Below are 11,716 nucleotides of genomic sequence, written 5' to 3' on the forward strand. Positions count from 1 at the left end.
GCTCGATAACAATCCAAAGCAGTGCAGACTGACGCAGGTTCATTTTCATTATCTGAGTCAGATGTTACCAGCAGAAGGTTGATTTTATATTTTTTGTGGTTTAGGTTCTGTAGTTTCTGTATCAGCGTGTTGCTCTTTCAAGATTTTTGAAAGCACGCTCCACACCTCATCCCCCTCAGATTTTGGAAGGCACTTCAGATTCTTAAACCTCGGGTTGAGTGCTGTAGCTCACACTGGTACCTTTGCTTTTTGTGAACTCTTCAGCGAAAGTGTTCTTGAAATGAACAACATGTGCTGGGCTATCACCTGAGACTGCTATAACATGAAATATATGGCAGAATGTGGGTAACACAGAGCAGCAGACATACAGTTCTCCCCCAAGGAGTTCAGTCACAAATTTAATTAGCTCATTACTTTTTTAACGAACATCATCAGCATGGAAGCATGTCCTCTGGAATGGTGGCCGAAGCATAAAGGGGCATATGAATGTTTAACATATCTGGCATGTAAATACCTTGCCATGCCGTCTACAAAAGTCCCATGCGAACACCTGTTCTCACTTTCTAGTGACATATGTGCAAGCATATACCTGCCTCTGGAAATTTCCACTACATGCATCCGACAAAGTGGGTATTCACCCACGAAAGCTCATGCTCCAATACGTCTGTTTTCTGCTTTTATAGATGCAGACTAACATGGCTACCCCTCTGATACTTAACGCTCCTATTGTTTGTCTACAGGACAGTTCATTGGGTTTTTAAGACTGGGAACAGTCCATCACTAAGAGAACCCAAGGCTCTTATCAGCGTGAGATCGATGCCTGACAGAGATGAACAAGAGCAGACAGGGAGAACAGGCTGTCAGGTGCGGATGTGTTTTCAGAATAGCTCTTTCATGAAAGAGTTGTGCCACCATAGCAATGCTGCTGGCGACAGGTGAAAGGTGGGGTGTCCAGTGAGGCAAAGAGGGGCTTCAGTAGTTCTTTGTTGCACTAGGATTGGGTCCTGGTTGTGGGCAGAGAGAGAGAAAACAGAGGCCCAGGTTCTCAGGCCTTGTCTATACAAGAAAAATACACCGACTGACCGATTTGGTGGGATTTTAATGAGAGTTAGTTCAACCATGAAAACCCCTGCGTGGAGGCTCTTCTTCCATTCAAATCAGGTTTATGTTGCGTTATCCTAAATCAGTGGTCCCCAAACTTTTTACCTCACACTCCCCTTACTCCTGTCTGCACCCTCCCCCCACCAGCCAGGAGCGAGATCGCAGCTTGGGGAGGGGGACGGGGATGGGGTAAAGTGGCCGAGGCTGGGGTCACAGCTGGAGGCAGGGGTGGATCCCCAGTCGCAGGACTGAGAGCAGATGCCCTGGCATGGAGCCGCCAGCCAGGACCCCGGGTGTGGGCCCGGCGGCCAGTAGCAGATCCCTGAGTGCGTGGCTGGCAGTCAGGGCGGGACTAGGAGCAGAGCTGAGTGGCGCTATATCCTCACCCCACATGGGGGCTGGCCTGTGCCCCAGCAGTGGGCGTGTCCCACAAATTGGGGACCTCTGTCCTAAACTGACCAGGAATCGGTTTCAGCTGAACTAAAACGCACCACTGCTAAAGCAAAACATTTATCCACCCAACAGTCTGTAGCACTGGTTCAGCCGAATCACTTTACGCTGCTCTGTCTCTCTTCAATACTTACGTGGTCCCTGCTACACTAATAGCTGGGAAAGTCACAATCATTAATGTATTTCTCCTGAAGACCTTCCCAGGAGGTAGGGAAGTGCTGCTACCCTCATTTTGCAGCTGGCAAACAGAAAGTCTCTGTGATTTGCCCAAGGTCACACAAGAGCTCCTTAGCAGAGCAATAATTTAACTCCTCCTGGGTTAGGGCCCTAACCACTGGACCAGGCTTCCTGTCTAAAGGTCTTAAAATGGGGGTGAGTTTAAGGCACTTTATGTCGCCATTAGGTTCAAAAGGACCTTGAGGTGCATCTTCACTGCAGGGATAACTTGAGTTATCTACATTCTAGTTACGCCTCTCCAGTGAGAGCAGCCACGCTGTAAATATCCCCCTCCCACTATATCCACACTGACGCTGCACTCACCCCTGTGTGACACTAGGGCTGCTGGAGGGACATCTCCTGGTTCTTTGACCTGTCGTTTACCTCAAACCCTAGAATACCAGTAGTTGCACAGCCTGAAAGAATCTGTCTCCCTGGACAGTGGGGACTCAGCAGGAGTGATTCTGAGAACCTCTTGCTGCAAATCCTCTTAGGATGAGTTACCCACGCTAAGCTAGGGGCGCCATTTCCAATTTTGGTGTGTGGTGAACAGGGGGGCAACTTTTCCTGTGATTCATGGGGCTACTTAGGCACTTGAAAACTAGTTTTTTGACAGATAACTTAGCAATTAGCTGACATTATAAAAGAAAGAAATTAAATAAATATTAGCCCCACACAGCTCTAATAACAACATGTTCTGACATCTTGTGGCAAGTCACTTAAGGGATGCTGGTTAGCTTTAAAATTTTAACGTACATTCTTACTTTATTACTAACTCTGTGGAAAGAGAGACCCCGTCAGGACTCCTGAGTTCTATTCCAGCTCTGGGAGGGTTCTATAGAAGAACCTAAGAACGGCCAGATGGGGTCAGACCAATGGTCCATCTAGCCCAGGATCCTGTCTTCCAACAGTGGCCAATGCCAGGTGCTTCAGAGGGAGTGAACAGCACAGGCAATGATCAAGCTGTCCTGTTGCCCACTCCCAGGTTCTGGCAAACAGAGGCGAGGGACACGTTGCCCAGTCACCCAGTTTTGTGAGATCCCCGCGTAACTCTTCACAGTGTGTTCTTGAGTAGTTTCGTATCATTTGTCAATTTTACCACCTCACTGCGTACCCCTTGTTCCAGATCATTTATGAATATGTTGAGTAGCTCTGGTCCCAGAACAGACTCCTGGGGGACACCACTATTTACCTCTCTCCATTCTCACCTTTTATTCCTAATCTTTGTTTCTGATCTTTTAACTGAAGTGCCTGGCAGTGCCTTCAGGATCATCTAATGAGTGTTAATTTACTTTAATCAGAATCCTTTTGTTAACTTAATCACCCGGCCTTGTTATAAACAAACTCCCTGCCCCAAAGGCTGTGCTACTCCCAGCTTCCCAACACATATCACGCTCAAGCTGTTCCAGTTAAGAGCTCCACCTGGGCTAGGGTGAGTTGACCTCCCCTACGAAACTTCGGGGGGAGGGTTAGGGCCCTCCCCTGTCCCCCCTAAATGGTGCCCCTGCTCTGAGGCCTGGTGTACACTACACAGTAAGCTGCCTGGGTCGACCTATCTGTGTAAATGTCTTCATTTAAATTTGGCTCCCACCGACATAAGTGCCTCTCTATATCGACTTAATAATACCAAGTCCCTGGGCAGTGTGGAGTCATGGTTGATGTAATAATGACGCATAGTGTCAGTGTAGACACTGTGTTGCTTAGACCAACTGTTACTGGCTTTCAGAAGCCATCCCCAAAATGCCCCATACTGACAATACAACTGATACAAGCGCTCCTGGTGAGAACGCGCACCCCGACCTAGAGAGCCAAATGTGCACAAACAGAAGCAATTTAATAACTGCGGTGGCTGTATGCCAACATACAGTTAGGTTGAAATAATTTTGTAGTGTAGACGTGGCCTAAGAAATGTCCTTTCTGGTTGCTGACGTGGACTATCCTTGTTATATCATCATTTCTGAATGGCAAACAGCTAAGCTCTTGTTCTGAGGTGATGCTGGTCAGACTCTAAACAGGCTCCTATTGTTTGTCCACTGGACAGTTCATTGGGTTTTTAAGACTGGGAACAGTCAGTCATTAAGAGGAGGAAGCAGAACCCATGGCTCTTATCAGCGTGAGATCGGTGCCTGCCAGAGATGAACAAAGGGAGAACAGGCTGTCAGGTGTGGATGTGTTTTCAGAAGAGCTCTTGCATGAAAGAGTTGTGTCAACATAGCAATGCCGACGGCGACAGATAAAAGTGGTGTGTTCAGCGAAGCAAAAAGGGGTCTCAGTAGCTCTTTGTTGCACTAGGATTGGGTCCTGCTTTTGGGCGGAGAGAGAGAAAACAGAGGCCCAGATTCTCAGGCCTTGTCTATACAAGAAAGGTACATTATTTGACCAATGGTGGGATTTTAATCTGAGTTAGTTCAACCATGAAAACCCCTGCGTGGAGGCTCTTCTTTCCATTCAAATCAGGTTTATGTTCCATTATTGTATATTGACCAGGAATCGGTTTCAGCTGAATTAAAATACACCACTGCTAAACCAAAACCAGTCTCCACCAGTCTGTAGCACTGGTTCAACTGACTCACTTTACATTGCTCTGTCTCTCTTCGGTACTTACGTGGCCCCCAATACCCTAATAGCTGGTGTGACAAAGTTCCTCCTCTGACTTGGTGGGTCCTGCGCTTATCGGTGGATTTGCTCACCTCAGTGATTCATGGCAGCCCTCAGTTTGGCCACGTTTGCTAGCGGCTCAAACCTGCCGTTCACTCAGTTAACCTCATCCCTGGCCAGCATGGGGAAAGGGAGGAGAACAATCCCCGTAGTCTCTGCTGACACACCGAGTGGGTCAGGGGATAGGCCAGAGACCTTCCCCTCTGCTGGGACCCACAGTCCAGGTCACCTCCTCTTGTCTCAAATAGGGAGCTGAGGCGGATTAGGGGAACCTGGGCCCATCCTCTACTCCAGGTTCCAGGCCAGGGCTATGTGGATTGCAACTCTCTACAGTGTCTCTTGTAACAGCTGCGTGACAGCTACAACTCCCTGGGCTACTTCCCCATTGCCTCCTCCCAACACCTTCTTTATCCTCACCACAGGACCTTCCTCCTGGTGTCTGGTAATGCTTGTACTTCACAGTCCTCCAGCACTACGCCTACTCACTCTCAGCTTCTTGCTTCTCTTGCTCCCAGCGCCTCACACACACCTCACTGACTGAGGTGAGGTCCTTTTTAAACCAGGTGCCCTGATTAGCCTGCCTGTCTTAATTGATTCGAGCAGCTTCTTAATTGGCTCCAGGTGTCCTAATTAGCCTGTGTGCCTTAATTTGTTCCAGCAAGTTCCTGATTGTTCTGGAACTGCCCCTATTATCTTACCCAGGGAACAGGGACCTGCTTAACCTGGAGCTAATATATCGGCCTTCTATCACTCTCCTGTAGCCATCTGGCCTGACCCTGTCACACTGGGAAGGTCACAATCATTAATAAAAAGAAAGAAGAGTACTTGTGGCACCTTAGAGACTAACAAATTTAAGTATCAGAGGGGTAGCCGTGTTAGTCTGGATCTGTAAAAGCAGCAAAGATTCCTGTGGCACCTTATAGACTAACAGACATTTTGGAGCATGAGCTTTCGTGGGTGAATACCCACTTCGTCGGATGCATGACATGGTATTCACCCACGAAAGCTCATGCTCCAAAATGTCTGTTAGTCTATAAGGTGCCACAGGACTCTTAACAAATTTAATGCATTTATCCTGAAAACATCCCCATGAGGTAGGGAAGTGCTGCTACGCCCATTTTACAGATGGGAAACAGAGAGCCACTGCGATTTGCCCAAGGTCACACAAGAGCTCTGTAGCAGAGCAAGGAATTCAACCCCTGGCTAGGGCCCTAATTACTGGACCAGGCTTTCTTTCTAAAGGCCTTAGAATGGGTCTGAGTTTAAGGCATCTTTATGCTGCCATTAGGCTAAAAAGGACCTTAAGGTGCATCTTCACTGCAGGGTTAATTTCAGTTATCTACATCCAAGTTACGCCTCTCAAGTGAGAACAGCCACACTGTAAACTCCCCCTCCCGCTGCTATTTCAACACTGACGCTGCACTCACCCCTGTGAGACCCTAGGGTTGCTGGGGGCACATCTCATGGTTCTTTGACCTGTACTAAGCTGCTCTATGGATACCTTCCTAGTGAACTGTGGGACATCTTGTCTGTCCTTTCTAGGCACACCAGGGGAATTGTGGGAAGGCTCTGGAAGACTAGCAGTACTTGAGTAGCCTGCGTCCACACTACAGAGACATCATGTTAGCAGCTGGCGAGTTGCACTAACTCCAGTTTCAGCCTACCCCTCGTGACAGGCCAGTCAGCTCCAGTTAAAAGCTCACCACACTCAAGCTAAGGGTTTTTGTGTGTGGACTGGACTTGAGTTAGGGGCAACACACTTTCTCGTGAAGACAAGCCCATGTAACTGAGAATCATGTCTAGCACACCAAGGCATCAACCTACCTCTATACAGAAGTTAAATAATAATGAAACAATGAGGTTATCTCAGGTGAGCTGCCAGCTGATCTGCTTTTGGGGTCTCTCCAGATCGACTCCTGCTCTACACAATAACATTTAACCCTCTTCAGTAGTGCTTGAAACACACTTTCCCTCCATGCATAACACTGCTTTAGCCAGTTATGGCTGGTTCTAAGCCCCAACGTCACAAAGTGACTCTGCTCTTTGAGGACTAAAGAACAATTCAGCCCAGATCATTCCTGACTCAATCGTTTCATTAGACCTTTAAAAATGGCCTTGAGATCTCTGGGTGGTATCTGGAGTGGAGCTAACAATCCTCTCAGCTCTCGTTATGTCCCTCTACATCTCTCCCCTCCCAACCCAGGCCCCTCACAACATCCTTCCACCCTCTCAAGGAATATCTGTCTGTGCCTATGTTAATGATACCAGATCATGTCATCATGCTACAAACCCTTGTGGTTGTATCTCCAATAACATCCCCACCAGCTGCTGAACCATATTAGAGTTACCTGCAGGAACCTGATAAAAATATGGCAAAAATTATTGGGAAAGAGTAGGTGGGAAGGAAGCTTTTGTTCTCCTTGCTTTGTAATACTACAACAAGGGGATAATCAATGAAATTTAAAGGAGGCAAATTCAAAACTGATCCAAGGATCACATCATGTGTAATTAGTCTGTGGAACTCATTGTCACAGGATGTTGTTGAGCCAGGAACTTGGCTAAACTGGATATTTATGTGGTTAAATTATATGGTATTGGGGGGCTGATGTTGGGGGGAGATAAAGCAGGTTCTGCCTATATACATTGTGTGTCTGTGCAGCACCCGGCACAACGGGGCCCTTGTCTCACCCGGGGCAGAAACTGTCTTTCGTTGTGACTGTGCAGTGCTAGACACAACAGCGACCTGATATTATCTGTCCCCTAGTCGTTACTATAATACACATGATAAATAATTATAGTAACCTCCCCTGCTATGGGAATTCCTATATGGTTTCCCTGGGCTATTTGGTAATACCACCCGGCTGTGTGCCACATAGATCCACAGGGAATAGCCAGGTACGTACTGAAAACGGAGGTTCAATGGTTTATCTCCAACCCTAGAGTACCAGGAGCTGCACAGCCTGAAAGAATCTGGAAAAAAGTCTCCCTAAACAGTGGTGAATCAGCAGGAGTGATCCTGAGAACAGCCTCCTGCAAATCCTTTTAGAGTGCGTTACCCATGCTAAGGCCTGGTCTACACTACATGGTTAGGTAAACGTAAGGTGCCTTGTGTTGACCTAGCTGTGTAAATGTCTTCATTTAAATTTGGCTCCCACCGACATAAGTGCCTCTCTATATCGACTTAATAACACCACCTCCTTGGGCAGTGTAGGTAAGAACATAAAAACATAAGAATGGTCCTACTGGGTCAGACCAAAGGTCCATCTAGCCCAGTATCCTGTCTTCTGACAGTGGCCAGCGACAGGTGGGAATGAACAGGTAATCATCAAGTGATCCATCCCCTGTCACTCATTCCCAGCTTCTGGCAAACAGAGGCTAGGGACACCATTCCTGCCCATCTTCACTAATAGCCATTGATGGACCTGTCCTCTGGGAATTTATCTAGTTCTTTTTTTTTAACCTCCTTATAGTCTTGGCCTTCACAATACCCTCTGGCAAGGAGTTCCACGGGTTGACAGTGTGTTGTGTGAAGGAATACTTCCTTTTATTTGTTTTAAACCTGCAGCCTATTAATTTCATTTGGTGACCCCTAGTTCTTGTGTTACGAGAAGTAGTAAACAACATTTCCTTATTTACTTTCTCTACACCAGTCATGATTTTAATGACCTCAATCATATCTCCAATTAGCCATCTCTTTTCCAAGCTGAAAAATCACAGTCTTATTAATCTCTCCTCATACGGCAGCCGTTACATACCCTTAATAATTTTTGTTGTCCTTTTCTGAAACTTTTTCAATTTCAATATATCTTTTTTTAAAACGGGGCGTCCACATCTGCAAACACTATTCAATATCTGGGCGTACCATGGATTTATATAGAGGCAATATGATATTTTCAGTCCTATTATCTATCCCTTTCTTAATTATTCCCAGCATTCTGTTCACATTCTATACTGCCAAGGCACATTGAGAGCATGTTTTCAGAGAACTATCCATAATGACTCCAAGGTCTCTTTCTTGAGTGGTAACAGCTAATTTAGACCCAACCAGTTTATATGTATAGTTCGGATTATACTTTCCAATGTGCATTACTTTGCATTTATCAACATTAAATTTCATCTGCCATTTTGTTGCCCAGCCACCCAGTTTTGAGAGATCCTTTTGTAGCTCTTCGATATTAACTCTCCTTAGTAATTTTGTATCATCTGCAAATTTGGCCACGTCACTATTTACCCCTTTTTCCAGATCATTATGAATATGTTGAATAGGACCGGTCCCAGAACAGATCCCTGGGGGACACCGCTATTTACCTCTCTCCATTCTGAAAATTGACCATTTATACCTACCCTTTGTTTCCTATCTTTTAACCAGTTACCAATACATGAGAGCACTTTCCCTCTTATCCCGTGGCAGCTTACTTTGGGTAAGAGCCTTTGGTGAGGGACCTTGTCAAAGGCTTTCTGAAAATCTAAATACACTATATCCACTGGATTCCCCTTGTCCACATGCTTGTTGACCCCCTCAAAGAATTCTAGTAGATTGGTGAGGCATGATTTCCCTTTACTAAAACCATGTTGACTCTTCCTCAACAAAATATATTCATCTATATGTCTGACAATATTATTCTTTATTATAGTTTCAACCAGTTTGCCCGGTACTGAAGTCAGACTTAGGCCTGGTCTACACTACGCGTTTAAACCGGTTTTAGGAGCATTAAACCGATTTAACGCCACACCCGTCCACACTAAGAGGCCCTTTATATCGGTATAAAGGGCTCTTTAAATCGGTTTCTGTACTCCTCCCTAACGAGAGGAGTAGCGCTAATATCGGTATTACCATATCGGATTAGGGTTAATGTGGCCGCAGATCGACGGTATTGGCCTCCGGGCGGTATCCCACAGTGCACCACTGACCACTCTGGACAGCAATCTGAACTCGGATGCAGTGGCCAGGTAGACAGGAAAAGCCCCGCGAACTTTTGAATATTTCCTGTTTGCCCAGCGTGGAGCTCCGATCAGCACGTGTGGCGATGCAGTTAAAAATCAAAATAAAGAAAGAGCTCCCGCATGGACCATACGGACGTGATCGCTGTAAGGGCAGGCAAATCTGTTCTATCAGCGCTCCGTTACAGAAGACGAATTAAAAAACATTTTTAAAAAATCTCCAGACAGACGCCATAGCAGGGACTCAGCGCACAGCTGCGTGACAAGCGTAACGGAAAGCCAAGGAATCAAATGGACGCTCATGGACTGGAGGACTCAAGCTATCCCACAGTTCCTGCAGTCTCTCTGAAAAGCATTTGCATTCTTGGCTGAGCTCCAAATGCTTCTAGGGTCAAACACAGTGTCCGCGGTGAGTCAGGGCATAGCTCGGCAATTTACGCACCCCCCCCACCCACCCCCAGAAGTGAAAGGGAAAACAATCCTCTCTTGACTCTTTTACATGTCACCCTATCTTTAGTGAATGCGGCAGATAGACGCGATGCTGCAGCACTGAACACCAACATCCTTGCTCCCCCCCGCCATGGGTGGCTGATGGTGCAAAATGACTGGTACCGGTCCTCATCATCAGCCTATTGGCACATGGGGCAGTGCAAAAGGGCTGGTAACCATGCTGACTACCATCCTTCAGGTTGATCAAGGGTGCCTGGCCCTAATTTTTCCTGGTAGATGGTACAGTATGGCTGATAAACCATTGTCATCATAGCAACAGGGGCCTGAGCTCTGTCAGCCCCCACCCTTCATGTGTAAAAAAAAGATTCAGTTGCCCCTGGACTAGCAGAGGGATGCTGGGCTCCTCTCCTCCACACTCCTTACTGTCCTGTCTGGACTATCATAGCAGCTGGAGGCTGCCTTCCACTCATTTCTCACTAACAAGTCACCGTGTCTTATTCCTGCATTCTTTATTACCTCATCACACAAGTGGGGGGACAATGCTACGGTAGCCCAGGAAGGCTGGGGGAAGAACGGAATCAACAGGTGGGGTTGTTGCAGGAGCACCCCCTGTGAATAGCATACAGCTCATAATTTCTGCAGGATCTGACACAGAGCAGCTGTGCTCTCTGATACAGTGGTTCTCTAGTACACTTGCCCATATTCTAGGCAGGACTGACTCTATTTTTAGATACCAAAAAGGAGGGATTGACTCAGGGAGTCATTCCCAATTTTGGCTTTTGCGCCCCTGGCTAAGAGCAGCCAGGGGCACTTATGACAGCAGCAAATGGTGCAAAACGACTGGTAGCCATGATCATCTTTTTACCAGTTTATGGATTGGTAGATGGTGCAGTATGGCTGGTAACCATCTCTGCTGTCATGCAAAAGCAAAAGCATGCTGCTGTGTAGCGCTGCTGAATCGCCTCTGTCAGCGGCATCTAGTACACATACGGTGACAGTCACAAAAGGCAAAACAGGCTCCATGATTGCCATGCTATGGCATCTGCCAGGGCAATCCAGGGAAAAAAGGCGCGAAATGCTTGTCTGCCGTTGCTTTCCCAGAGGAAGGAGTGACTGACGACATTTACCCAGAACCACCCGCGACAATGACAATGATTTTTGCCCCATCAGGCACTGGGATCTCAACCCGGAAATTCCAAGGGGCGGGGGAGGCTGCGGGAACTATGGGATAGCTACGGAATAGCTACCCACAGTGCAACGCTCCAGAAGTCGATGCTAGCCTCGGACCGTGGACGCACACCACCGATTTAATGTGTTTAGTGTGGCCGCGAGCACACGATTTTATACAATCTGTTTTACAAAACCGGTTTATGCAAATTCGGAATAGTCCCGTAGTGTAGACGTACACTTACAGGCCTGTAATTGCTGGGATCACCTCTGGAGCCCTTTTTAAAAATTGGCGTCACATTAGCTATCCTCCAGTCATCTGGTACAGAAACTGATTTAAATGATAGCTTACAGACTACAGTTAGTAGTTCTTCAATTTCACATTTGAATTCCTTCAGAACTCTTGGGTGAATCCCATCTGGTCCTGGTGATTTATTGCTGTTTAATTTATCAATTTGTTCCAAAACCTCCTCTAATGATACAGCAATCTGGAACAGTGTATAGTCATGGTTGATGTAATTAGGTCGATGCAGTATAAGAGTAGACACCGTGTTGGTTAGATCAACTGTTACTGGCTTTCAGAAGGCATCCCAAAATGCCCCATACTGACAATACAATTGATACAAGCGCTCCTGCTGAGAATGCGCACCCCTGACATACAGAGCCAAACGTGCACAAACAGAAGCAATTTAATAACTGCGGTGGCTGTATGCCGACATATAGTTAGGTTGAA

This window comes from Mauremys mutica, chromosome 17 (assembly GCF_020497125.1).
Source record: "Mauremys mutica isolate MM-2020 ecotype Southern chromosome 17, ASM2049712v1, whole genome shotgun sequence".
Taxonomy (NCBI): domain Eukaryota; kingdom Metazoa; phylum Chordata; order Testudines; family Geoemydidae; genus Mauremys; species Mauremys mutica.